The 25671-nt window shown below is 46.7% G+C and overlaps 1 protein-coding gene across 2 annotated transcripts in view; it reads left to right on the top strand.

The window, feature by feature from the left end:
- Positions 1-364: 364 nt before the first annotated feature.
- Positions 365-25671, top strand: part of FSTL4 (follistatin like 4) — a 2447383-nt gene continuing 2422076 nt past the window's right edge. Inside the window, exon 1 of one of the 2 annotated variants that reach the window (XM_069652538.1) lies at positions 365-968. The gene's annotated coding sequence lies outside the window, so the exon portion shown is untranslated. The remainder of the gene's footprint in view (positions 969-25671) is intronic. The other variant, XM_069652539.1, reaches the window with a different exon arrangement.

Genomic DNA, 25671 nt, shown 5'->3' with positions numbered 1-25671 from the left:
TGGGTCAATCGTTCATGTAAGTGTCCAGACATCTGTACTCAGGGGGCGGGCTCCTCTGTGTGTATTTTTATTATGGGAAGGCGTGCGTTTTTTTTTTTTTATTGGCCGCAGTAAATAAGCTGGGAGTCTATTTATTTCCTTCCTTCAAGCGATCTCCGTCTGAGCCACGTTCTCCTGCGAAATTGATTGCATTGGGAGAAAACACTATTAATGCATTACTGTCGGTGATGCTCGGAATTCTAAACGACGGAGTCATGAACACAACGCGCTAGTGTGCTCTGACCGCCCAGGTGACCCGAACTGACGTGGATAATGCTGACGTCAGGTTTAAGGTTTAACCAAGCACTGGGGGCCCGGTCCTCTTATTGATACAGCTGCGAGTAGCAGGCACGCTGCTGGAGCTGTGGGGGGGTGGCGGGTTTATATGCAGAGGAACAGCTCCACGCGCGGGTCCCCTGCGTGATCAGAAGGGGTGCTCTGGCTGGTCGAGTTTCAGGGCGCTGCGCTCTGCCTCAGGGCTGTGCATTGGGCCTTGGCCGGGCGCAGAAGCAGACTCGTGGAAGTTTCCCAAGCCGGCCTTCTAACTTACTGGCCTGGCCACCGTCTCCGTGCCCGGGAAAGCACACACAGGTGGCAGCGATTGGGCAGAGTATGCAAATGGCCACGTGACGTCAGGACGCTCCGGTCCAGACAGCAGAAATAGGGCAGGCAGCCTCTTCCCGCGGCAGTGATTCCTCGCGGGCCGTGGATTGCGAGCGGAGCCCCCCTCCGCAGGATTGCTCGGCTGCTCCCCAGCGTCACCCGGCGACCCCTTGCTCGGATGCCTCCCTTTCTCCTCGCCTCCCTGCGGCTTTCCTTTTGACTTGGGAGGAAAACAGCGGCTATTCCGACACTCGCGCTTTCCTGCCGGCGGCTGCGGTACTGGGATTGCCTGACTCTGCGCTGCACCGGGGGCTGGAGAATCACAGGTGAGTCCCAGTGCCCGCAGGGAGCGGTGGGCACACATGTGTGCAGGGGCAGCGGGCATCGGATTGGAGGGACCCGCGTTGCCTACCCAGCGGCTGTCACGGTAGTAGAGCTCCGCAGCCGCCCCGCTGGGGTGCTGGACAACAGCATGTGAGCATCCAATGGTCCAGAATAGGATGCTCGCGGGAGAGGGGGGCGCAGTCCTCTGTTACTGGGGGGCCCTCCACGGGCTGGATTTTACCACCTCGGGTCCCTCGTCGTTAGCATCTTGAGCTGTGATTGCAGAGGGGGGAGGATCGGGACTTGCTATGACTTGGGGTGGGGGTGAGGTGCGTGCGAGGCTTCGGGGTCGAATCTCGGCTGCCCTTCACAGTCCTGTGGTCTTATTCCGGAATGGAGTGTGGAGGATGCCGAGAGTCGCAGGGCGGTGTAGAGCGGGGCATGCGTCACCTCACAGGTCAGCTTGCCTCGCTGGCACGCTGTTTGCCCAGGCCAGTCCACACCCCCCCCTGAGGGGATACGTAAAGCCTGGTTTGTTTTAGTACTGGGGTAAGGTGGGGGGGGGGGGGTCTGGCGGGGGCACAGCTAAGAATTGGAGAAGCTCTACGCCTGAGATGGCACACCGGCAGTCTACTTCTTTCATAATTTGATTTCCACAGCATGTGCCTCCCCACATCCATACACCGCTTCAAGGCGCTAGAGGCAGAAACACTGTAGACAGGCAGATTCGCCAATATCAGCCGACGTGATCTTATTACACGAACCGCCTCCTTCAGTATGTGCAGTCACGTATAGCGCTCACATGTACTTCTTCCATCCGCACTGTACAATATTTTTGCAGCAGTTGACATCGCATTCTTCAGCATTTTACGAGTCACTTCTAAACTTTTCCCTCCAAAATTCTTTTAATGTTTGCCACCACTACCCCGGCACTTGAGTTATGGCGCCTCGGGGGTACATTATTATGCGTGGCCTCGGTCACTTCCATTGCATGTGCGTGGATGCCCGCGCGACCAACCCCACTGCTCAGCCAATCTCCCTATTGATCCGGGCTATCCGCGCGCAGGCTGTGGCCCTTGACCCCTGCCCCGACATCCCGCCTCGCCCGAAGGGAAACGCATCTTATTTGCACACACGGGGCCATTCGCGTTCGACATGAAATGGTCTCTCCGATATCCGCGCCTCCCGCACATACACGCGGAAGTCCCTCCCCGGACCGCCTCCGCGGAGCCATTGCGCCCTGCGCTGCCCCCGTGTCTGGCTCGTGGACTAAGAGACGCGAGGCGGGGAACGCTGCGCCCCTAACTGGTGCGGGGTGGATGAGCTGCTCACCGAGATGTTGACATTGCAGGCCCCATTTTAACCCCTTCCTGTACATGCTGCAATCTAGGACCGAACGCTGGGTAGAATTAGCAGCCGCACAGCCACGGCTTCCCAGTTCCCCATTCGCCTCGCTCTCCTGCCAGAGGCGCGCGTCTGCGGGCATGCACAGTGCCCTGCACAGTAGAGCTCGCATCGTTGCGTGCATCGCGACGGAAGCTCATTGTGACTTTTGAAAGCCCAGTGTGTTTTATGCATGATCGGCGTGTTGGCATGCGCGCCGGACCCCCTGTGAGACATCGGGGTTTAGTCCCGGCGCTCATGGGCGGGCGGCTGCCTGACTCTGGATCCCCATATTCTCGCAACTACCCCGGATCTCTAGCTCCGTGTTTCCCCAAGAACCGTGGAGCCACATGACATTGTGCCCAGTCCCTATAGAGCAGGCATTGCATACACCCTTGGGTGCACAGCAGTCCCCGCTCTTCTATAGACAGAGCCACCCGTGGACCTCCAGGGTATCGAGAACACCCTCCGGCACCACCGTGTGCACCTGTGCATGTTTTTAAACTCCGCGAAACATGTTCCTCTCCTCCGCCTGGCTGTCCCATGCAGCTCAGTCTATATCACACACTGGGTGCATCGCATGGACGTTGGGGTCACCTGCCATCCCACAGAGCACCCCACTCTACCCATGGTATCTCCCACACCTGGGGTCTTGTCCACACCCCAAGGCATATTAGACCTCTCCAGGTCATCTCATACACATAGACACGTGACAACACGCTGGGCGTCGTACAACCCCCAGTAGATCATATAAAGTTCATGGTTGCCTGCCTGCAGCAAGATATCTTACCCGCCAGGAGGCATCCCATGCTCCCAGGCCACACACATCAAGGATCATACAATCCTCAGGCCAAAGTATACATTGCAGGGCATCTCACACGCCCCCAGGGACTCAGCAACAGCACACACCCAGGGGCCATACACCCCTCGGGCCAACGTATACAGATCAAAGTCGCTTACCCAGTAGGTCACATCTCAGACGCCTCCCAGGGGGCCACACGAGCCCCAAGTCGGACTTATACAGTACAAAGTACCTTACACACCGCAGGCCACCTCACACCTTCCAGAGATACACTTGCGCCAAGGGCATCGACCAAGAGTATCTTTCAAACCCCAGGACATTTTCTAAAGTTGAAGGAGTTTTAACCACGCCAGGACATATTACACGTCCCAGGACAAGGCACAGATGCCGGGTATAGTATAGAGTGCAAGGCTGTGCCCAAACCCCAGGACACCTGACACGCGAACCGACGGCCTCCAATCCTCCAACAGCATCCAGGCCACTGCATAGACCTAACATATCACCGCCCACCTACGCGCACCACGATAGTGCAGCTTCGTTTTAAAATATGGGGTGAGGATAGCACTGGCTTACAGCGCCCATTGGAGTAACGTGCAAGCGCCATCAGCCTGAAGGGCGGACATCTCTTGGAAAACACTGTTCCCTCCGCTGTGTTGCGGCGGAAACACAAGCCCTGCAATAACCCTGAGCACGGGCTCTTCGCGTGGGCTCTCCATGTCCCCGTCTGCATTCAAGGGGTTGGTGAGCTCGGAGCCCGGAGCTAACAACCCCGGCGAGGGAACCAGATTTCGCAGCTTTGCTTCTTTCTACTGAAACCAGTGGCGTGCAGGGCTCCGGTCTCCCTGCTCAACGCATTGAATTCACGCGCCTTGCATCCGCGCCTTCTTAATCTGCCGTCCTATCATCTTCCCTTCAGCGAGAGGCGGTGCTGCCGCGGGGAGCTGTCCACAGGCGCGGGTGCTGAACACACCTCCACACAGTCCCCCTCTGGTCTCCAGCACAGACGGCCTCTAGGGGTCGCTCGCCGCGCCTTTCTGGGTGGCGCTGGTAAACAACTGTGCAACACACTTTCGGATGTCAAAAGTTCAAACACGCCAGTGTCTTAAGAAACGTCTTCAGGGTCGCTTAAGGGCAGTTCTGACCTCTTACGGTCAGACCACATGTCATATAAACAGTCCGCACGATACATGGTTTTCATATTTTGAATCAAATATCAGTAAAGGCAAAAATCATGAATATTATACTGTGCACGTTTCAATAAAGTGGCAGTATTTATTCACGTGGATGATTTCTCACTATGAAATACACATCGCCAATCGAGAGTTGCATCAAAAGCCTCTGAACTATCCCATCTATGCACAGTCAGCATTCATGTTTGTCCAGTAAAAAAGAAAAAAAAAATCCTTTTCATAAATGATTAATTCAATAGGCTGAGTAGTGTGGGTTCACTTTGCTTCTGTTACCAGATCCCTACCTAAGTAATAAATTACAGACAACTTATGTGTATGGAAAAGTTGTAGGCCGTAGGCATTTTATTTTCTTACAGAAAATACAACACAACAAAATAAATACACGGCCATATGCTTTTGGGCACATTGTGTCCAGTTCCGAAGTTGCCCAAGGCTCCTCCTGAGTCCTTGTTATCCCTGAGCCTTCGTTCCTGGGCACATGCCGCCTACGACGTGTCTTGGATCGTGTACCGAAAGAGTACTTGGCATTCCTTCTTCTGCCTGCTCCTTCTTTTCTTGGACCGTGTACTGAAAGAGTACTCAGCGTTCTTACTTCTGCCCGCTCCTTCTTTTTTGGACCGTGTACCGAGAGAGTACTCGGTTTACTGGCTCCTGCCTGCACCCCTTCTTCTTCCGCTATTCTTGTAGGGTGGGTTGGGTGGCAAACGTTTTTCCTTCCCCTTCTCCAGGTACTAAGAGCCTACCTGAGAGAGGTGAGTTCTCACCTGGTTTGTTCCGCCTCTCCTTTTCCAGGCTTACTTATACCCCCTGGCCTTTTGTTCCTTCCTGGGGGCGGCCGGGTTACCCCCCTGATTCCTTGCTGTTACATTTCGCACCTTCCCAGGTGCTGTTTTCTGCCCTTCCTGGGCTTTTGTTTCTTGTGGCGCCATTCGGACGCCCCTCCCTACGCTTTCGCGCCGTTTTCCCCCACCCCACGCCTAAACTCCCAGACCCTCTATCGTCCCGCATTTCATGCGGCCTGGGTCAAAAGTATGTATACAATTCAGCACAGCTGTACTGAACAGAAACACGTCACACGCACGCACACACACACACCTGCGCCCGCACACACTTACTTTGACACAAAACCCGGGAAGATGGAAGGGGCCACTGCAAAGCCGGTTGTATGGCCACACTGTAATGTGAATGATTGAAGGTAATAGCTTTCAATACAAATAGCCTACGTTACTAAAGACAATACATGGGCAAACATGCGTATAGTAATCAAGGAGGAGATATTTAAATCAATCCATTCTGCTTCTCTAATGCAAATAATGTATCAGACACCAACAGATTGCATGGGTTGCACTATGACTATTAATGCCACCCATCAGGTTATCGGTGACGTTCATGTGACGTCACGGCGACATCAACACGAAGTAACATGGCGCCTTTATCATGTTTTCTGGGTTATGCTAGCAATGTTGTTGGACTGCAATCTCTAGCTCGTGTTGCAGCTTTGGTAGCGCCGCTCGCAGTGTATGCAAGTCATGAGCACTACATGTTTCGACTTTGCACTAGTGACAATCCTTTGGGATTATGGTGACTCACTGATGGTATGACGCTCCGGGGGACAATTTCAGTGGGTTCCACTTGCTTATGCCACACAATGTTTCGTTGTTGTGTTGACGGTTCGCCCTGTTTAATTGTCCCAGTTCGTGCCTATGTTTACTCAGTGGGATTTCCTTTGTATGTCCACTGGTTGTGTGCAGTTCGGTGTGCGCTCTTGTAAATCCCTAGAATGCCACTGGATCCAACAGAAACCCGTTTTTACTAGCAACGGGAGAGTGTCCAACAATGTTTTATGCTCCATGCATTTCCTGGTGTGTGATGTATTTAGGCCTCATAAAGGGTAACGTGTGCCGTTGGACTATTGGAAAGCACGCTCATTCTGCTGTTTTCTATTCGCCTAAATTGGCCGCCTGAAAGCTTGCTATCAACAGTGCTCCTATGTCCCGACTCCCATATGGGAATGGGGTCTAACAAAATTGCCGGCACCTGACTTCCCGGCCGCCAGACTTGGAATAGCCCGGAAGTCAGGCACCAGTAATGTTTTGCACACTAGGCTGGCAGCTTCTCAACTTCATGATCCGCATATTTACCCACACATTAATGAACGTAGCCCCAGGCCAGGCCAATGCAATGCACGTAAACTGCCAGAGCTTCCGTCCACTGGAAGAGCAGTTCTTGTTACCGTGCTTCGACTGGCCTCGTATGCAGACAGAGCCCTGTTCAATATTGCTCTGTCTCGGGAGGATAGCTCCGGGGCAACACGCTCTCCTTGGAAGCAAGACCCGGGTCCGTGCATAGAAACCTCTGGGTACTAAGCACGTTATAAATAACCAATTACATTTACAAAAACAGAGTAGGGAGAGGATGGCATGAGCGAGCAAGTAAAGTTGATGGCACCTGTTTTAAAACCATATTTACCACAAAAAACCTTTACATCGTCCCCTGCCCAGCCAAGAATGGACTGAATAGGGGAGAAAAGAATCTAAGAGGTTGGAAAAAAAGAAAGAGAATGGTTGAGAAAGAAAATAAGAAGGAGAAACAAGAGAAGAAGAGAAAAAAGAAAAGGGGAGGGAGAAGAAAATACATCCTCTCCCTGTGGAGGGAGCGGTCTTGTGTAGCCATTAGGGCTCAAGACATTGTCTGGCTGGGCCATCTGTGTTGGGTGACCGGCTTAGTAACTGTGGGCCTGGGCTGCTTGTCTGGAGCAGCCCATGCATGCATGGGTCTGTGGCAGGTTTGGCCCACTCGGGGGGCAGAATGCACAGGCCAAATCAAACAAAGCCCCAGTCTGTTTGCATTGCCTGCTGTCGGGGAGGAGGAGGAAGACAACCCTGGTGCTGGCGTAGACAGAGTTAAATGTGAGAAAATCAAAGGTAAGATGCATAGGAGAATTGTTCCGGATCAATCGAAATATGCTAAAAAATACATGCCCTATCTATTGAGACAATAGAATTTCTCAGCGAACTACCCCTTTAAACATTTTAATTTTGGGATTTTACCAAGCAGAATCATCCTGTAGGGATGGTGGACACCCACCACAGGGTTCAGTCTGGCAACACGTGTCTTAAATTCAGTCTCTTTTCCATCCACAGCACACCTTTTACAGAGGGGCCACCATTAGCCCCAAGTCTTTATACAAGGGTTACACATTTAAATCGCTTTACACAATCTGTCAGTGGTCCCTTACATCTGTCATAAGGTTATGGGTGAAGGAGAGAGCATGCTAAGCAGCCATGTCGCAGCACGCACCTTCTGGTGGATTGTGATGTTATGTCTGTAATGTGTTTAGTATTTAAAAATGTATGTTTGTAGTATGTAGAAGGGAGTAGAGGGGGTAATGACATTGGTGTGAGGTAGCATGAGAATGCAGTGGCCTACCTGAGGCTGCTTAGTGGGTGGACCATCCATGGAGGCCAACCTCTGACCTCATGCAGCAATTTATCTTACCAGGTAGTGGACAGCTGTGTGTTCTGTGGGGTGCAAATTCAGCCCCAGCGTGACTGAAACTGAGTGGCAATGCAAGGCCCCATTATGAGAATGAAGTTGGCAAACCTTGAGACCCATTTGGATATGCTGGCCAGTCCATAACACTTACATTCCAACATGAGGCCTAGTGAATGCAAAACATGGGCCCCACTTAACATTACAAAAATGCAAAGGTGAAGGAGAGTGTGCCTTAAAAATTCAATACAGCAGAATGTTGCCAATTATTTGCAAAAGACAGTTGTGGCTGAAAATGCTGTTTTCCTAAAATATGAAAACCTACAATTTCACTTAAAGAGACAATGGCAGCATGTTACACTGGCTTCAATGCAGCACAATACTGTGATCCAGAATTCTAAAGTGAATCCAAACATCTTGCATTGGTCCCAAGTAAAGACACTTCCTTTTAAATATTTTAAATTACATAATTTAAAAGGAGAGGCCTTCTTGGTATAAAAGTGAACACTGGGTTCCCATGGTAAGCTTTGGATTATATGTGAATAATACTGAAAGTGAGACTCATATCGTTTTGACCATGGTGTTAAAGCAAGACTTGATTTATGGACAACAGGCCCGGATGCAAAACAAAATGTCATGTGTAAAACACATATTTTCAATTTAAAATGTTATTCTGTTAGAATTATGGATGTAGCTTGTTTTCCCCATGGAACTGAAAGGTCTGTGCCTCTGAAACCTTGACTCCAAGACCATTGGGCTGGACCCACCAAGAAACTCTGGTTTTCAGGTTGAAATGCAAAAGAAATACAAAGAGTTAGATCAAAATTGTGGAAGGTTCAGATAGGATGGCCAACAGAATTGACCTCATTGAGTGTCTTGACCCCAATAAAGTGCCTCTCAGAGCCACTAATGGATCTTCAAAGACTGTGTAGAAACAGACATTACTGATAAGCAGCTGTTCAAGTCATGTGACTTGTGAGGAATGAAACAGTGGATTTTATGAAATGTGGAAGTGAGGCTTCTATATTAATGTCTTGCAATCCAAATGCCATTGGACACATTTACCTCAATAACAGAAGCACCACACGCCACAATGATCTTATAGGGCTCATATTAAAAATCACATATAGCCCGTTGGCTCTATGTAAATATTAACCATATACCCTGTGTGCAAGTTGAGTGAGAGGTGAAAATGGGTTTATGACACTCCTAATAATTAGAAAAATCTGAAACTTGAGGAGCTGATGGAAAGAAAAATTAATCTGTGTTCTGTGACATTTTGTATTGTTAACTCCTTCAGCACAGGAGTAAAGCAGGAAAAACAACAGCTCATCCCAGGAAGGTCATACAGAAATAAAATTAGTATTCCCCGATTTGTAATGCATTTTAGAATTCAAAAATATATATGTTAATGCAGTTATCTGAACAGTGGAGGTAGTTGCCATGTGGTGAGATTTTGAGGAAACAATTTTTTTTTAAAAAAGAGTCATTTTGAAATGATGCATTTTCTCCTCCCCCATTATCCATAATACAGACCTCTAAACTCCTTGCCCTTTTAGCTGGCAGTGGGCAGACTGGTGGGAGGGGGAGAAAGAGAGATGTCCAAGCTGTAGCGTGGGAATATTCATAATATGGAAGTGTCATCAGCACTATATAATTTCAGTTTTCAATCCAAAGGGACAGAAGGAGCTAGAGAGATAAGAAGAGCTGCCAAAACCATTGGGAGACCTCCTTGTCAGGGGAACTAAGTTAACCAAGGCCTACCCGGAAGGAGAGAGAAAATGAGACCCTGGGACACTTGCTGGGGACTTTTGCTTAGAAACCTGGGAGCAATATCTGAGAGATGCCGGTGGCTGGAGATACCTTGCTGTGAATAGAGGCCTAAGGTGTGAGTTGCCTAACAAAAGAGGGTCCTAAAATCTGGCTGGCCTCCTGAGCTGAGAATAGGGAACTCATATGTAAGTAGCTATATCCCCAAAGCCATCCGTTGTGTTGGGAACTACTTGCCTCAATGCTTTCCATTTAACTATGGGTGAGGGGGTGAAACTGTGTAGACCCTTAGCACATTTAATTAAAGTTCATTCAATTAATTCCCATATAGAATAGATCATTGGATGATGTTTGTTACACTTTGAAACTAACACATTTCATGCCCAGTGTGTCACAGCTATTATAGTCAATAAAGTAATTGGGTGACCCTATTTTCCTGTAACCATGACTTCCTTACAGAAGAGGGGTGTCCTTAATCCCAAAATAAAACTCTGCATTTGAAGTGAATGTAGTGTCTGAAAAAGACATTTTCCCATTTATTCCCATTTATTCCCAAATCAGAATCCTGAAGCCCGGCTTTTGATTTGCATGTGTGTTCCCCAAATGATTTTCCCATTGAGTTAATTTTCCAAACCTTGCCTTTCAAATAAAATGCCCAAAGGAAAGTCCCATTATAGTCCCACTCCCTGTACCTTGCCTTCAAACTAAGGGGTCATATATAACTGATCACTGCGTGTGGGGTGTTGCTTGGAGAAAAGAGCCTTGTGATAAACCAAGCAATCACTGTGCTTTTTTAAAGTTTTCTTTCTGCTAATGTGCAAATAAATCCTATGTGTGTTTTGACTTACAATTCACCTGTCTTTGTTGTGATAACTTAAAGTCTATTAAGAAATACCTGTCAGTCAATTGATGCCAGTAATTTGCATTTGTGCTTATTGTGTTGTGCCACAGAGTTGGCGGCTGGTGCTAATATGTTTTGTTTATTAATCATTGTAGCCATTTAAATAAATATGCACTATTTTATCTATACACAGGCCTTGTTCCTAGCTTATTGGTGGTGCAGAGGCTATCTGCCGAATGGTGTTATAAAGGTTGGAGGCCTAACCAAATTTGAATCTGCTAAGCACGTTGTTGTGTGACACCTTGATTTGGGGGAAAGGACCTCCCTGAGTTGAGAGTGACCAGCCAATAAATCGTGACAGTTCCATCAGTTTCACCCGTTGGGTCTCCCTGTGACCTCTCCAAGGAAGGATGGGTTGCCAGAGCCGTTCCATTTTCATAAAGAACTCACTTCTGCAGAAGTATAGAAGTGTGTTGTTAAGATAAAGTGGTTATGCTTTTTATTTTACAAATAAAGTGGGGTCTACAGAGGGGGCCTTATAAAATCCACCTTGGTATCAGTGCCTGATAGAGGCGTAAAATAAGAACTCTGCACCCCTTCCCCTCTGGCTGGCCTGGTGGGTGGGGGTGGTACTCTGTGTGGGGACTTGCCTGAGTCTGTGTTAAGGATGGTGCATGCCTTTGCCCAGGGACAGACCCGGAAATCGGGGGCCACACTTGTAAAAAGCAACCAATTTAAGTCAGTATTATTAACAAAGAGGTTATTTAGGAAGCGCTTGTCAAAAGGAAATTTCCATGCATTCGTAAACACTCTTATCCTTTGCGTTTAACCCCTCATTGTACAGCCACCTTTGCTTTCTAGATTTGCTCACGCTGTACAGAATTAAAATAACAATACAGTACGAGAAGCAGATTAAACTAATAAGGAAACAGGCCACGAGAAGCAAGGACCGAGAAGAGTGCCAGGGTATGGAAATTCTCACCGTGATGCGGCCACCTTTAGCCGCGCTGATTCCAATTACGGTATAAACACGCTGTCATACTCTGATGGAAGTGTCACTTCAACCAAGACAGGCTTCTGTTCAAGGTGAAGAAGGATCACAGCTGTGGAACACCTTTGTTGGCGCTTAATAATTAATTGGGAAGCAACAATTATTGTGTCGTGCGAAGTGATGTACCATTGCACACGACACACCGGTCTGTGGGCTGAGGAGAAATGGCGTCACAGAATCAAGTCAATTGCTAATGAAGGTGGCTAGGTTCATACAAATCCCGTTGTGCCTCATTCTCTGTATGGAGTTAATGGTAAAAACATGCGGGGCCTCATTACGACCCTGGCGGTAAGGGGTTAACGCCAGCGTTAGCTGCGCCGACCCCTTACCGCCAATTCCGAGTTCCCCTAGCGCCATGGAGGTTTTAACACCCGATTTTAGCGGGTGTTAAAATCCATGGCGCTAAGGGACCATGGAGTTAATTACGCCACCGTAATTTACGGTGGCGTAATTAACGCCTTCCCCACTCCCATTATGCCCTATGGGGCAAAAATGGGAATGGGGAAGGGTAAATGGGGATTGGGGACTTACCGCCCCGCCAAGGTCGGAATGGGGCGGTAAGCCCGCCAACCACCATGGTGTAAACGTAGTTTACACCATGGTGGTAAAGTCACGGCCCAGGCGGTAACTTACCGCCTGGGTCGTAATGAGGCCCGTGGTGTTTTAAAAACCTGAACTCATAAAACCACTAATTATAAGTAGCATAAGAAAATCCTTGGGGTCAAAATATGTCATTTATGCAATGCAGGACGTTCTGTATACCCCATACTGTGCCCATCACAAGTGATACCAATGTATGATTAAGTGGCTTTTTAAAAATAAGGTTTTAAAATACTGCACGTTTTTACAGTTCCCCGGTGCTTGGAATGAAGTAAACTGATTTAAAATCACCACAGATATGTTTGTGCCTAATTTGGTTAAGTCAGAATGAACTGGTGGCATATTTACATTCTCAGGAATAAGGTAATCCCTAAAGAAGAGCATTAAATGGAGAATAAACATTATTTACAAAAAGTGCACTGTGATGCGGCATAGAACCCCTCTGCAATCTGCTCACAGTCAGCCCCCCCAACCGTCATTTACAGGGAATGCATCTCCCCCTACATTGCGCACAAGGCAGAGCTTTATATCTGCACATTCTCACAGAGAGCCACCCCACATGTTCAAACCCAAGGACCCCACCTGGGAGCTGAATCAAATGCCACATTTTTAACACTCCACTGTTACTTTAAATGTGTCCTTGTCAGGCAAAGGCATGCAGCTCGCAAAGGTTTACTACAACCACAATGTCAACTTCTGGATCCTGTAGCTTGACTTAACTGACATTCCAAGAGAGCACACTACACAATATAGTTGTAAAGAAAGTAACTTTCAAGTCTGTTTTCTATTTTAACTACTGTTCTCTGAAACACGCACAGAGACTGTTGAAGAAGTAGCATTCGAGAGAGGGGCATCTGTTACCTTTTTTGTATGTTTGGAAGGAACTTGGGGTTGGTCACCCTGAGTTACCTTGGGGAAACCAGACGTGGACTCCCTGTGCTCAGAGAGGCACAGCTCTGCCTCACTGATGCGGCCAAACAAGGCTGAGACACGTGTATGGGATTGCAGTTGGTACTGTTGTTCAGAAGGGAATTGCCATAGCATTTTGGTGCTGGACTGCCCATGTGGGTCAGACAAAGACTGATGTGCAAATGGATATTTCCCGTCTGTGCAGGTACAGTGAGCAAAAAGCAGATGGCTCCAAACTCTCAAAGTGGTTAATAACCACTGAAGAGGTTATCATGCCATGTTCTTTCGAGAGAGGGGCGCCTGCTACCTTTTTTGCATTTATAAGAAGTAGCTTACTTCGTTTTGGCTCACAGTTTTCTCTTTAGCGGCACTTAGTGGGGGAAAGACGCTTTGGATGGATGGTGGCAGATAGCAATCGCATATGTCCACCAATCCACCTAGTTTGTGCACTGCTGTTCTGTTTTTGAGAATGTGTTTTTGCTGAAAGGTGAGCATCTTGTGTGTGCCTCGGTTGCTATTGGTCCTCGTGGCATTCAATGTAAGGGGAAGAGTTCCAGATGATTGACACTGGATAGAAACCTTGTTTTACTCCACCCTTTTGGTTTGAACTGCATGCCTGTTGTTCTATACATTCATTGCTGTCATCCCTTGCAATGGTGTGAAATGCATTGCCAATATTTATTCATGGCACTAGGTTTTCTTGGTGCATTTGATAGTGTACTTGACGTATGACAGCCAAACACATTCCTACTAATCTTTGCTTCACATTGTCGCCCCCTTTAAAGAAAATAAAGGCTTAGATGGACTTTCCCTCCTCTGTTGTTCAGATGTCAATTATTTTTAATTACCTGGCTGATTTAGTTGCTTACTTTTGAGAAAGTGTTCACACAGACCAATTACTCACTATTAGAATTGCAAACATGTTTATTCAACAATAGCTCCCTACTGCTTTGGTGAGCCCCCCTTCTACATTCTTAATCGGTCACCTCCTTGGGGTATCCGCTCTCATTTAACTGAGACTTCAAATTCTTTGCAAGTTACTGAAAAACTGGTATTTGAGAATAGTTTCTTTGAATATATACAAAAACTTGCCAACCGGTATATGTGATATAATACCTATCGGATGATGTCTCTCATTATGTTATGTTATTTGCCATTTATATAGCGCTCTATATATCACTGGTATGATCTCAAAGCGCTGGTAGGTTGAACGCCCTCGAGGACCGTAGTCCCTATCAGTTGAAGGTGTAGGGTGTCAGAGGTGCTTGGGTGCACCCGTTAAGTGTGCAGCTGATGTGACCTAATGACCATAAGTGACCATTATGCAGAAATGTAGGTTTTATAAATGGTCTGTTTGTTATAATCTCATCGGTGTATGTATGCCATGTTCATTGTCGTGAGCAGTTGAGAAGAAGCCATGTAAAATGCATAGTGAAGTGCGGCATATCTCAGTGCAAAGAAGTATACAGGTGACCCAAGCTTATTGCTGCCTTCAACATTATCTGTTGTGGTGATTTCATAAGGCGTGTAGAATGGCAGACCTGAGAAACGGGCATCGGCACTGAGATTCAAATGCACTAAGGAACAGCCATAATGAATTAATGCTCTGAAGAAGAACCCACAACATGAAACACATGTATACCGCGTGGTCATGAAAACACCCTGCATGCCAGGATCATGTGTTGGTGATAAAGGACTGCATGGGTGCATTTAACACTGAAGATCACCTCGTGAATTCACAACAGGGTATCATGATGCTACCCAGTGCTACCCAGCGGATCATGGCATTATGAACCGCTATCTCAGATTAACACGTGGTAACTGATTTCACCAAGCGCATGTGACCAATAAGGGTAAACTGCAAGCCACCTGGATCTTCTGATCTATGTATCCCACTACCTCACCAGGTGGAATTCTGAAGAGGAAACACATCAAGGAAAGTCAAATAAGAGACTGTGCAGAGCCAATAGTCTACTATAGGCTTGAAGATGCCCTCAGTAAATGTGAACCACGCTCTCATGCAGTAAACCCCGGACACGGAATGAAATATAGATGCAGCAGCTTCAGGCCTTTCTCTGGGAAGCTGAAGGCCTCCAGCATTATCCACTTGTTTGCACATTGGGCAGTACCTGCATGTAAACAGAGTTCCAACATTTTGGAAAGCAGAGGGGCTTTCAAGCATGATGCATCCAATAGCATTCTTTGACGCTGCATTTTCGCACGCACGACGCACATGACAGCACAGCTGGCAATGCCTTCATGGAAAATACATGCGGGGGAGCTTACATTCTTCCAGTATACATACATGTTGGGAAGCATGCGCTGGGGCTGGGCTGTGGCCAGTGATAGAGATGTCCTTGGGACTGAATAGAGGATTTCATTGACATGATTGTAAACTGGACTGCCTTGTGGTGGTCACATAATAAACTGTCTTCTATGTCATGCATGTTCAAAAGGCCCTTGGGCTGAAACCAATGGCTACATTCGATCTACTGGAGAGTGAATCATTAGGAATAGATTAAACAGATATGCTTGTATAGGTAAACCACAAAGTGTGTTCTGATAGCTGGATAAACGTGTCTCACTCACAGAAATGCAGGCACCAGTACACTAAGTAAAACACTACATCACATGCAGCTCAGAAAGTACTGTCACCATTGCCTGCAATTCATATGTAAGTGGTCACTAGCCTGGCAGGGGATATGGGAGATTAGGAGATGTGCTGCCTTTATTCGAGCCACCTGAGTAGATGGAGAGAGCCACATTTCTTAAGGCACTCCATGAGTATTGTTTGTGATTGGCTCTAAGGCGTGAACGCTGCCAGGGGCTATGGTGGTGCCAGATACATTGTGCATGAAGCACTTGGAGAGAAAGTGAGCCAAAAGTGACAGAGTAGCTGAAATCAATTGACCAGACTTTGGATAAACATAAAGTTTTTGCTCGTCTGCGGATTGGCCTCAAATTGGAACATTACAACTTCGGCACTAGCTGTGCTGGTAAAACCGGCAGGCTGCTTGCTACCAGAGTTGTAATTTTTTCTGGCGTCTTGCTCCATGGAAACACTGGGGGATTACGACCCTGGTGTTCCTGGAAGTAAGGCATCAGAAACATGTAATTCCCCATTCCCATTGAGTCCTATAGGACTCAATGGTCATGGGGATGATGAGAGCACCAGCACCGTTAATAACGGTGCCAGTGCTTGACGGAAAGACTTGGCGGGCGGGACGGCCGCCGCTCGCAGGCTCGGAGTGTCCCAGTCTGGACCGGCATGCTCGTAATGAGGACCAGTGACTTCTAAACAGGACACCCAATCCAAAGGCAGAGGGCAGAAGCTCAGAGGGCGACCACACAGACCCATGGGCCCACAAGCCAGGAGCCTGCTGCAGCCAAGTGTGCTGAGAGACATTCCTAGCATGTTACCGTTAAAGAGGGCCCTGAAAGAACATGTTTTCAAGGATGTCTTTTGCATTCACCGACCCATGCTCAGAATCACCCAATCCAATGCAGAAGGGGATTGTCAACACATCTGAGGCCAGATGTGGCCAACATCGGATCCCCAGCATTAACAGAGGCCCTGGTCCTGATCTGGAATGAAAGAACCAGCAAGTGCCGCCATCTGGACCCAGGGCAACAGGCCAGCATTCCATTAAACAATTAGGATACATGCATCAAAACACATGTATGTCACACAATTCACATAAGCGAGGAGGAACAAGTGACTGTCACACACTTGGCATTTTTCTAGAGTAAAAATGTCCCTGAGCACAAGCTGATGGTGTCAAACATGTGCTGAACATGCAATGTCTTTGGACCACATTCCTATTTGCACTAACACCCTCTACATTTGCTACATTTCCCCCATCTCCATGAATACCCTGTGGGCCTTGTTATTTGTCGCATTTATCCTTCCCAACAGCCTGTTCACAACTAATGTCCATACCCCAATGAAAAGACATCTGATATCAGGGTCGTCCTCATTTATTTATTTCATTTGTATAGCGCTCATACAACCCATAGGCATTGATTGCTGTATAAGCCTTGCTGCGTTGGCTTCTGGTCGAAGCATGCCGTTCCACCTGAATATAAATCAGCGTGGAAGATGTCCTTGGTTCATTCCATTGAGAGTCTAGACTGTTATCAGGTGGCAGCTGGCACAATGGGTGTCTGAACTTGGCTTCCAAATGGCTTGCAGTCACCTTTGACATACAGATTTAAATTTTAAACCCACAAAAATTGACAATAAAGGTGTATTTTTGATTTCAGCAAAGTGCTAGCGATTTGTATAGACTGGACAGAATGTTCTTATTTTGGGCCGTTTTGTTGCTTAACCAGTTTAAACCACTAGGCATACATGTCAATAGGCCCTATTTCTTTGGAGAAATGTGTGTCCAGTTGAATTTCTTTCCATGCGTTTTTGGATTTGTAGACCAGGATTTGTAATGGGAAATCCACGAATCTAAGTCACAGATTGAAAAAAAAATAGAAAGAGGACTAGGCTTCAGCAGTAGCTTTAGAATTAAACATGGCATGTTGGCATGTATGCACTAGGGCAGGGGTCTGCAACCTTTGGCTCTCCAGATGTTTTCAACTACAAATCCCAACAGTCCAAGTCATTATAGTCAATAGTGAGGAATCATGGGAGTCTGATAAGATGTACCCAGGTCACAGATGACACATGGTCCAGTGTAGGAAAGATAGGGTCTTTCCTAGGTTTCAATGACAGGTTACAGGAATAGTTTCAGGTTACACAGGACAGGTTCACTGGGCCACATACACCGACACCCTCTCTCTCAGCCAGCCTCCTCCAACTGACACTTCAAGAACATTCAGAGGTAAACATTCATTCCAACATTTCACCCATGACATCACACACACAAGAACAGAGTAGATGAGAAAAGGCAAGATATAACATATCTTCCCCCTTTAATGGAAAAGTAAATGTACACCTGAAAGTGGTGCATACATAAAACAGAAGCAAAATACGTGTACACCCTTCACATTCAAATACCACACCAACACCATACCAAAGGTACACTCTACCCCACCTCGCACACCAACACTGTCCTCGCTTGACCGACGATATGCCTGGATGGTCACGGGAAAAAAATTAACAAAGTACCCTGCCATCCCTCAGGGAACCATAAGAAAAAAGAGATGGACACTAAACCAAAAGAAAACCTTACATGACCCTCATTCAGCCAGACTATAGCCCAACCAGACCATTACTCCCACATTTGCCACCCAGTAACCATCAAAGACAGCAAACCAAAACTTTGAACTGAATGGAGCCCGGCCGGCCCATAACACTGGGGGTCTCCAAAAAGCCCTTTAAGATGAGTAGCAGTACCCTCAAGATAGATGGGGATGCAGATTCGTACTCTGGCATCAAATAACTATGACAACTCAATAGTTTGGCAAAGGGAGTCTGTTTAATGACAAGTACAAAAAGCTTTCTGAAAAACTACAACATTTATACCAAAAACTCGTCATCATTGACGTGTAATCTTAAAAACCTAACTTGCAACTTGATTGGTTATAGGAAGGTAACTTTAGTATAGGTACTATATCTGTGTATGGTAACGGGGAGAGGGGATTGGATAATAATGTCAGGTGGGGCAACTAAGCCCTTCCTTCAAACTGGCCACTGTAAACATCACAAAAAGTATGACGTCCCATTGTCTCTATTCTCTATAGGACCCTAGATTACATGGTCCACTATGATTGGGTTGGCATTGAGCCCACACATACTTTTCCACTTGCGCTAGCAGCACGCAAAATAATTGGCCAGGTGCAGGGAGTAAGTCTGCACCCCAGCTTCCCTCCAATTTATGTTACAGCCATTCTTCACCTCAGTGGCCGGGTGTCAATTACTGCCTTGTCGTTTGGCCTTGACTCTGCTTCTTGGTCTGAGAAAGTTAAGGAGGATGGGTACGATAAGGCTCCATGCGTAGGCATGAAAGTCTCATCCCTGTCTGCCTGCCTTGCCATGTTACTAGGACACCGTGAAATCGGCCTCTTCTTCATGCAATTTCGTGTATTTGATTTACTTCTGTCAGTCGTTTACCATCTATGGCTTATCTCGACCTTGCTGAACAGGAGACTTGTGTTATTTTTCTCTTAAATCGTAGGTATTGCTAGTCTATTCCAGTCTGACACGACCTTGGCTTCTTTGCATGGTTACCTTCAGCAGGATTTCTCTCCGTCTTTAATTCTTTAATTGTTAGCTGAGGCCCTCTCCTCTTGAGACCTTTAGTAACTTCGATTCTGCTCATGTGAATAGTGAATTTTCACTCATCTATAAAGTGCTTTTGAGGTAGATATGTACAGTTGGCACTTGCTGGAATCTATTTTACTATTAAGCATAAGCAAGCTTTCACGATTTCTTTGCTTCTTGCGGTTCCCTGCTTATGTACACGTTTAAACTGTGTTAATGTCTTTATCGTGCATATGGCATAGGATTCTCCATCTTGAACTCAACTGCTTCACCTTAGGCTCAAGATGTCACTTATCCATGGTATTGTGCCTCCTTATCAGCATTCTTAGATCATTATATTCTATAGGCGCGTCAGTTCTATTTCTCATGATGTCACCAGTCGTCTTCTCTTAGTATCTTATTGGCTTCCTCGGGTATTCCCTTCTGACAACCGTCATTTTGTTGTTTCTGTAGATATGGATTTCTAAGTGGGTACCTTGCTGTCCAGATTTGCTTATGTGTCGGTACTCCAATAGGTGCTGTTCTTCCGATAGGCACTGGGCAGAGCCCAACTGCGGCTCTCTGCTGGTTTATCTGTTCTTCATACGTCACATATTTTGGCATGTACGTACCTGGCACTTCGAAGGGGGTGTCTGGGGTGTGGCTGATACTTGGCACTTCCTCTGCAACTTTAACAAAGCTTAAAGATAAACACCACTAGTTGAAGTCCAACTTCAAATATGGCACGGGAGTCCAACTCCTCTAAATTATGTGCCGGGTGACAACGCCACTACTCTCAACAAACACTGGGGTGTCCAACAACTCAACAACCGCTGGGTACCTTGACCCCCAAATTAAATGGCATAGGTGAACACAAGCCAGTTATCCATGGTATTGTGCCTCCTTATCAGCATTCTTAGATCATTATATTCTATAGGCGCGTCAGTACTATTTCTCATGATGTCACCAGTCGTCTTCTCTTAGTATCTTATTGGCTTCCTCGGGTATTCCCTTCTGACAACCGTCATTTTGTTGTTTCTGTAGATATGGATTTCTAAGTGGGTACCTTGCTGTCCAGGTTTGCTTATGTGTCGGTACTCCAATAGGTGCTGTTCTTACGATAGGCACTGGGCAGAGCCCAACTGCGGCTCTCTGCTGGTTTATCTGTTCTTCATACGTCACATATTTTGGCATGTATGTACCTGGCACTTCGAAGGGGGTGCCTGGGGTGTGGCTGATACTTGGCACTTCCTCTTCAACTTTAACAAAGCTTAAAGATAAACACCACTAATTGAAGTCCAACTTCAAATATGGCATGGGAGTCCAACTCCTCTAAATTATGTGCCGGGTGACAACGCCACTACTCTCAACAAACACTGGGGTGTCCAACAACTCAACAACCGCTGGGTACCTTGCCCCCCAAATTAAATGGCATAGGTGAACACAAGCCAAACTGGTGCAGTGCACCAAATCACCCAAAATTGTGCCAGGTGCCAAGACCCCAAAAACCAAACGGCACGGGTGGCTACACCCCAACATAGTGCCAAGTACCAAGACTCCAAAATCCAAATGGCATGGGTAAACAACCCTTGAAATAGTGCCGGGTACCATGACCCCACAAACCAGAAGACACAGGTGCACATCCTAATGGTGCCAGGTACATAAACCCGAAAAACCTTGTGGCATGGGTTGACACACCCCACAGTAGTGCCGGGTAAAACTACCCCAACACCTGTTGCATAGTGAAAACACCCCAAAATTGTGCCTAAACATGTTCACAACATTTTCCAAACTGCCAAGCACATCCTCTAGAATGAACACACACCTCCAAGCCTTCACCTCTCAAACTACAATAAGCAGAACACCAATAATTGTAAATACAGGCAATAACATTGCAAACACCAGTGATTTAAGACCTAACACTTGTAAGTTCATGCCCTAAACTATTGTCCGCGGTGGTTGGTGACCCTGTGGAGAAAACCTAGTTATCCATGTTATGACCAAATGTGCATTTACTTCAAAACTGACCATTACACCTTACCATATGTAGGCCACGAAATGCTCGCACACACAATAAACTTCACTAGATAACAACAGGCCTCTCATCACGGCTAGAACAGTAACTGAGCGCAAACAGCTTGACAACACTCTAAATTGCTTGACAACTCAACATAATATACTCCATGAGATGGTCCTGCACTGACAATTCCCCCAAAAAGACAGGCAATTTAGATCTAGTTCTTGGAGAACAACTAAGTACCGACTATCTGGATCACCCATAATGGATCCACAGACATGGCATCACCCAAGGTTCATCCCAGTGGGCACACAACTACTCTTCTTTCGAGATGCACAATCCACACAACAGAGTTCCTTTGATATGATACATGCCACACTTGACACGATCACACGCCGTTCCAACCTCCATAATAGGAAACATGAGCTCCTTCTTTGCCAACAACTCTCCACACTCTCCACTCTTAGGCCGATGTTGCTGCAGCCCACAGCACTGAAAAGCCACTCTCCGCCTCTTGCTGAAACCTGAATGTGACCAAACCTGTCCTTCTGCGTAATTGCTCCCCTCACCTGACAAAAGGAGGGGCCCAGCACAGATGCAGAGCTATCAGCACACCACGCATGTGTCCTCTCCTGGGATGTGCAACACACTCGGAAGAACTAGAGGAATGCACCTCTGATTTGCTCAAGGACGTGATGGCCCGCTCTACAGTTGAGCATCTAGCCATCATCATCATTCGCAACAAGAACTCATGGAGCACACAGCTCTCCCATGGAAATACCACTGTGAAGGAAAATCTTACTTGATCGCTGTAATAGCACAGGGAAGCTCAATCCCCCAAAAATTAATAAGCTTCAGCAATGTGGCAGAATACAACGTGTGCCGGATGTCGCAGAGAATAATATTCACGCACTGACAGGCTGTGTCTCACCACTTCCATGAATAATAATAATATCTATGGCTGCTTCTTGCCACCTTATTCTTGTCCGGGCACTGCAGAGCCGTTACCTTGCACCCCTGCATGTCTGGTACTAGGAGTTGGCTACCCCTTGTGGCCCGGCATCTCCAAAGCCAGCGCAGTACTTGCCAGCTCTCACGGACACAATACCTTCCCAGGGAGCAGGCACTTTGAGGATGGCACACTTCCTTGGCCTGAGAGATGGTCATCTTGGTTGGGGGGCAGTGCATGTCCCTTCCTTGTGCTGTCCCCCCAGCACAGCTCTTATAGTTTCTTATAACTCCTCGCCAATGATAAGATGTACCCAGGTCACAGATGACACATAGACCAGTATAGGAAAGATAGCTTCTTTACTAGGTTACAGTTACAGGTTACAGGAATAGTTTCAGGTTATACAGGACAGGTAAACTGACACCCTTTCTCTCAGTCAGCCTCCGCCAACTGACACTCCAAGAACATTCAGAGGTAAACATTCACTCCAACATTCCAACCATGACATCACACACACTAGGATAATGTAGATGAGGAAAGGCAAGACATTACAGTCATATTTCAAAACTTCTGGAGAAATGGAGGTTGCAGCCCCCTGCACTAGGACAAGATGAATGCCTCTAGCTCTGGAAGGCCACTTGATGAATCATCTGGCTGCCAGTGGGCAAAGTCTGCTGATAAAATGAAAATGGTGGTTCGTACAAATCCTATCCTTCTAATTCCTGTGTGATACTTCAAGCTCATGGACTCAGACCTTCTTGGAGCTGCACAACAGGAAATTCACTGCTTATCTGGATTATCATTGTGGAACCTGCTGAAATAAACTGTTTTGTTTTGCAATCTTCTCACCTGTGCAAGGACTGTTAGAAACTCTTGCTGGAAAAGAGTGATTGGTAACCAGGACTATTCTCTTTACACACAGACCAGATCATTTATTTAAGGCGATGAGCGATCGGAGTACCTCGAGATGCATCCAAAGAACGAGTTCAACCCGCCAGTACAGAATCATGTCCTTTCAACCTTTGAGAAGGCAATACTCCAAGACCTGAACAAACTGCAGTATAAGAGCAAAGGACTAGGCAACTTTTCGGCTCGAGAGCGCCAAACATTGAAGAACTTGTTGGATAACAACGCAATCATTTTTAAACCCGCAGACAAGGGGGGTGCCCTCGTGCTGATGGATAAACATGATTACTTGGAGGAAATAGAACGGCAGTTGTCTGACAAGGAAACGTATCAGGAAATTTCATTTAATCCGACTACACGAGTAATGTCCTTGATAGAGGAAACTCTGGATGAAGCAGAACAGAGGGAGGTTATATCTGAGAAAACACAGAGGTTTTTGGAGAATAAGCACCCGATAACACCGGTCTTATATATACTTCCTAAAATTCACAAAAGGCTTGTGAAACCTCCAGAACGCCCAATAATTGCTGCAACAGAGAGCCTTTTGGAGCCACTCGCACAGTACTTGGACAGTATCCTACAACCCTTAATACAGAACACACCCACGTATTTGAGGAAAACCATGGCTTTTTTGAAAAAACTTCAAGGAGTACAGTTGGTTGAAGGGCGAGACACACTATTTACAATGGATGTGACTTCACTGTACACAAATATAGCCCACGAGGGATTGGAGGCAGTGGAATGGCTGTTACTAAACTCAGAGGATTGCCAAGGAGATCAAGTTTTTGTATTGACCATACTTACGATTGTTCTGATGAACAACTTTTTTAAGTTCGATGAGAGATACTTTTTGCAAATTTCAGGAACTAGCATGGGGGCAGCAATGGCTCCTTGCTATGCAAATTTATATATGTATTTTTTCGAGCACGAGCACGTGATTACATCACCAAGATGGTCGAGGCACCTGACCATGTACACTCGATATATTGACGACATTTTCGGGATCTGGAGTGGACTGGAAGATGAATTACAAGACTTTTTCAATATGATGAACCAGGTGCATTCACTTCTTGGACATTGAGATCTATGTGCAAGCACAGAAATTGGATACCCAGATCTTTACGAAAGTGACTAACAGGAGTAGTCTGCTTCTTGCGACTAGTTTTCACCCACAGAGAACATTGGACAGCGTCCCCCTGAGCCAATTTCTAAGGTAAAGGCAAAATATTTCAGACCCATCGGAATATACACAGCAATCTGCAATGTTGGAGAAGAAATTCCAGGAAAGGGGCTATGAGCATAGACTCATTGACACTGTGAAAGACAGAGTGAGCAGAATTCCGAGAGAGACGTTGCTTACACCGAAAGCTCAGAAGACCGGCGAAGCACTTGTATATGTCACAACACACTCTACTCAAAGTAAAAGAATTAAGAGAATAATACAGAAACATTGGGCAATGCTACAAATGGACCCAAAGCTACAACAACTTTTCCCACAAACACCCACATTTGCTTATAAGAACAATAAGGCACTACGTAGTAGCCTTATCAAGGCAGAACTACAAACCCCGAGACCTGATATGGGTACATTCAGGGGTACGACCCCCTGTTTGAATTGCCAACACTGTGCTAATGTGATTAAAGGCAACAGTATCAGACATCCACACACATGCACATGTGATGCCGTGAACGTTATTTATGGCCTGAAATGCCCTTATGGCTACTACTATGTGGGGATGACCGCTAGGAAGGCCAAGATACGCTGGACGGAGCATAAATCTAACATCCGCACCAAAAGCCAGAAATCACCTGTAGCGGTACATTTTGCAGAAACCAGGCACACAGTGGCACAATTAAAATGTGTCATACTCGAACAGGTTAAACTGGGGTCGAGGGGTGGTGACATTTCAAGGAAGCTCCAACAGATGAAATTCTATGGATAGAACTACTGGACTGTCTCAGCCTAAGGGGTATGAACCTTGAATTTGATTTGATGTGCTTTGTGTAACACAAGTAACATGTCCAGCTAAGTAACATACTGGCAGATGTCAATAAGATTGTGAACAGCTTGGGTGCTCGCCTTGGGGGTTCCAAGTACGGCAGATTGTTGTGATAGGCTTCTGACTTTACCTGAATCATATGCTGTACCTTGGTTGTCTGTTCATGAAAGTGACAAAATTATGGACAAATTTGGGAAATGGTATCTATCCTGCAAAAGATTGGGCTGCTAAATGATTTTTAGAATGTGAACAGCTAGGACGCCGCGCTTCGGTGTTCCTAGCATGGCAGAATGGAGAGATAGAGTCTTGTCCTCTGAGGTTCATCATTTATACTGGAATTGACTGATGATGCAGTTGCTATGGAGCCTGCTATGGCTAGTTTCATGGCTGTTGGAATAGAACACACAACGTATGCTGTGATTCTGATATACATTAGTAGAAATGAACCTGGTGGCCATGGGGCCTCAGCAGACCGTGATCTGAATTTCCCCTGTGTCCACCTCCAAGCAATTGTGAGATTCTAGTACTAGTGAACCGGGTGGCTATGGGAGCCCCAGCAGACCTGGATCTGCATTACCCCTATGCCCCCCTTCAAGTAGCCC

Source organism: Ambystoma mexicanum, chromosome 3p (assembly GCF_040938575.1).
Source record: "Ambystoma mexicanum isolate Mex_15411 chromosome 3p, UKY_AmexF1_1, whole genome shotgun sequence".
In the NCBI taxonomy this organism is placed as follows: domain Eukaryota; kingdom Metazoa; phylum Chordata; class Amphibia; order Caudata; family Ambystomatidae; genus Ambystoma; species Ambystoma mexicanum.
The sequence above is the reverse complement of the archived record's forward strand: the minus strand, read 5'-3'. Positions and strand labels throughout refer to the sequence as shown.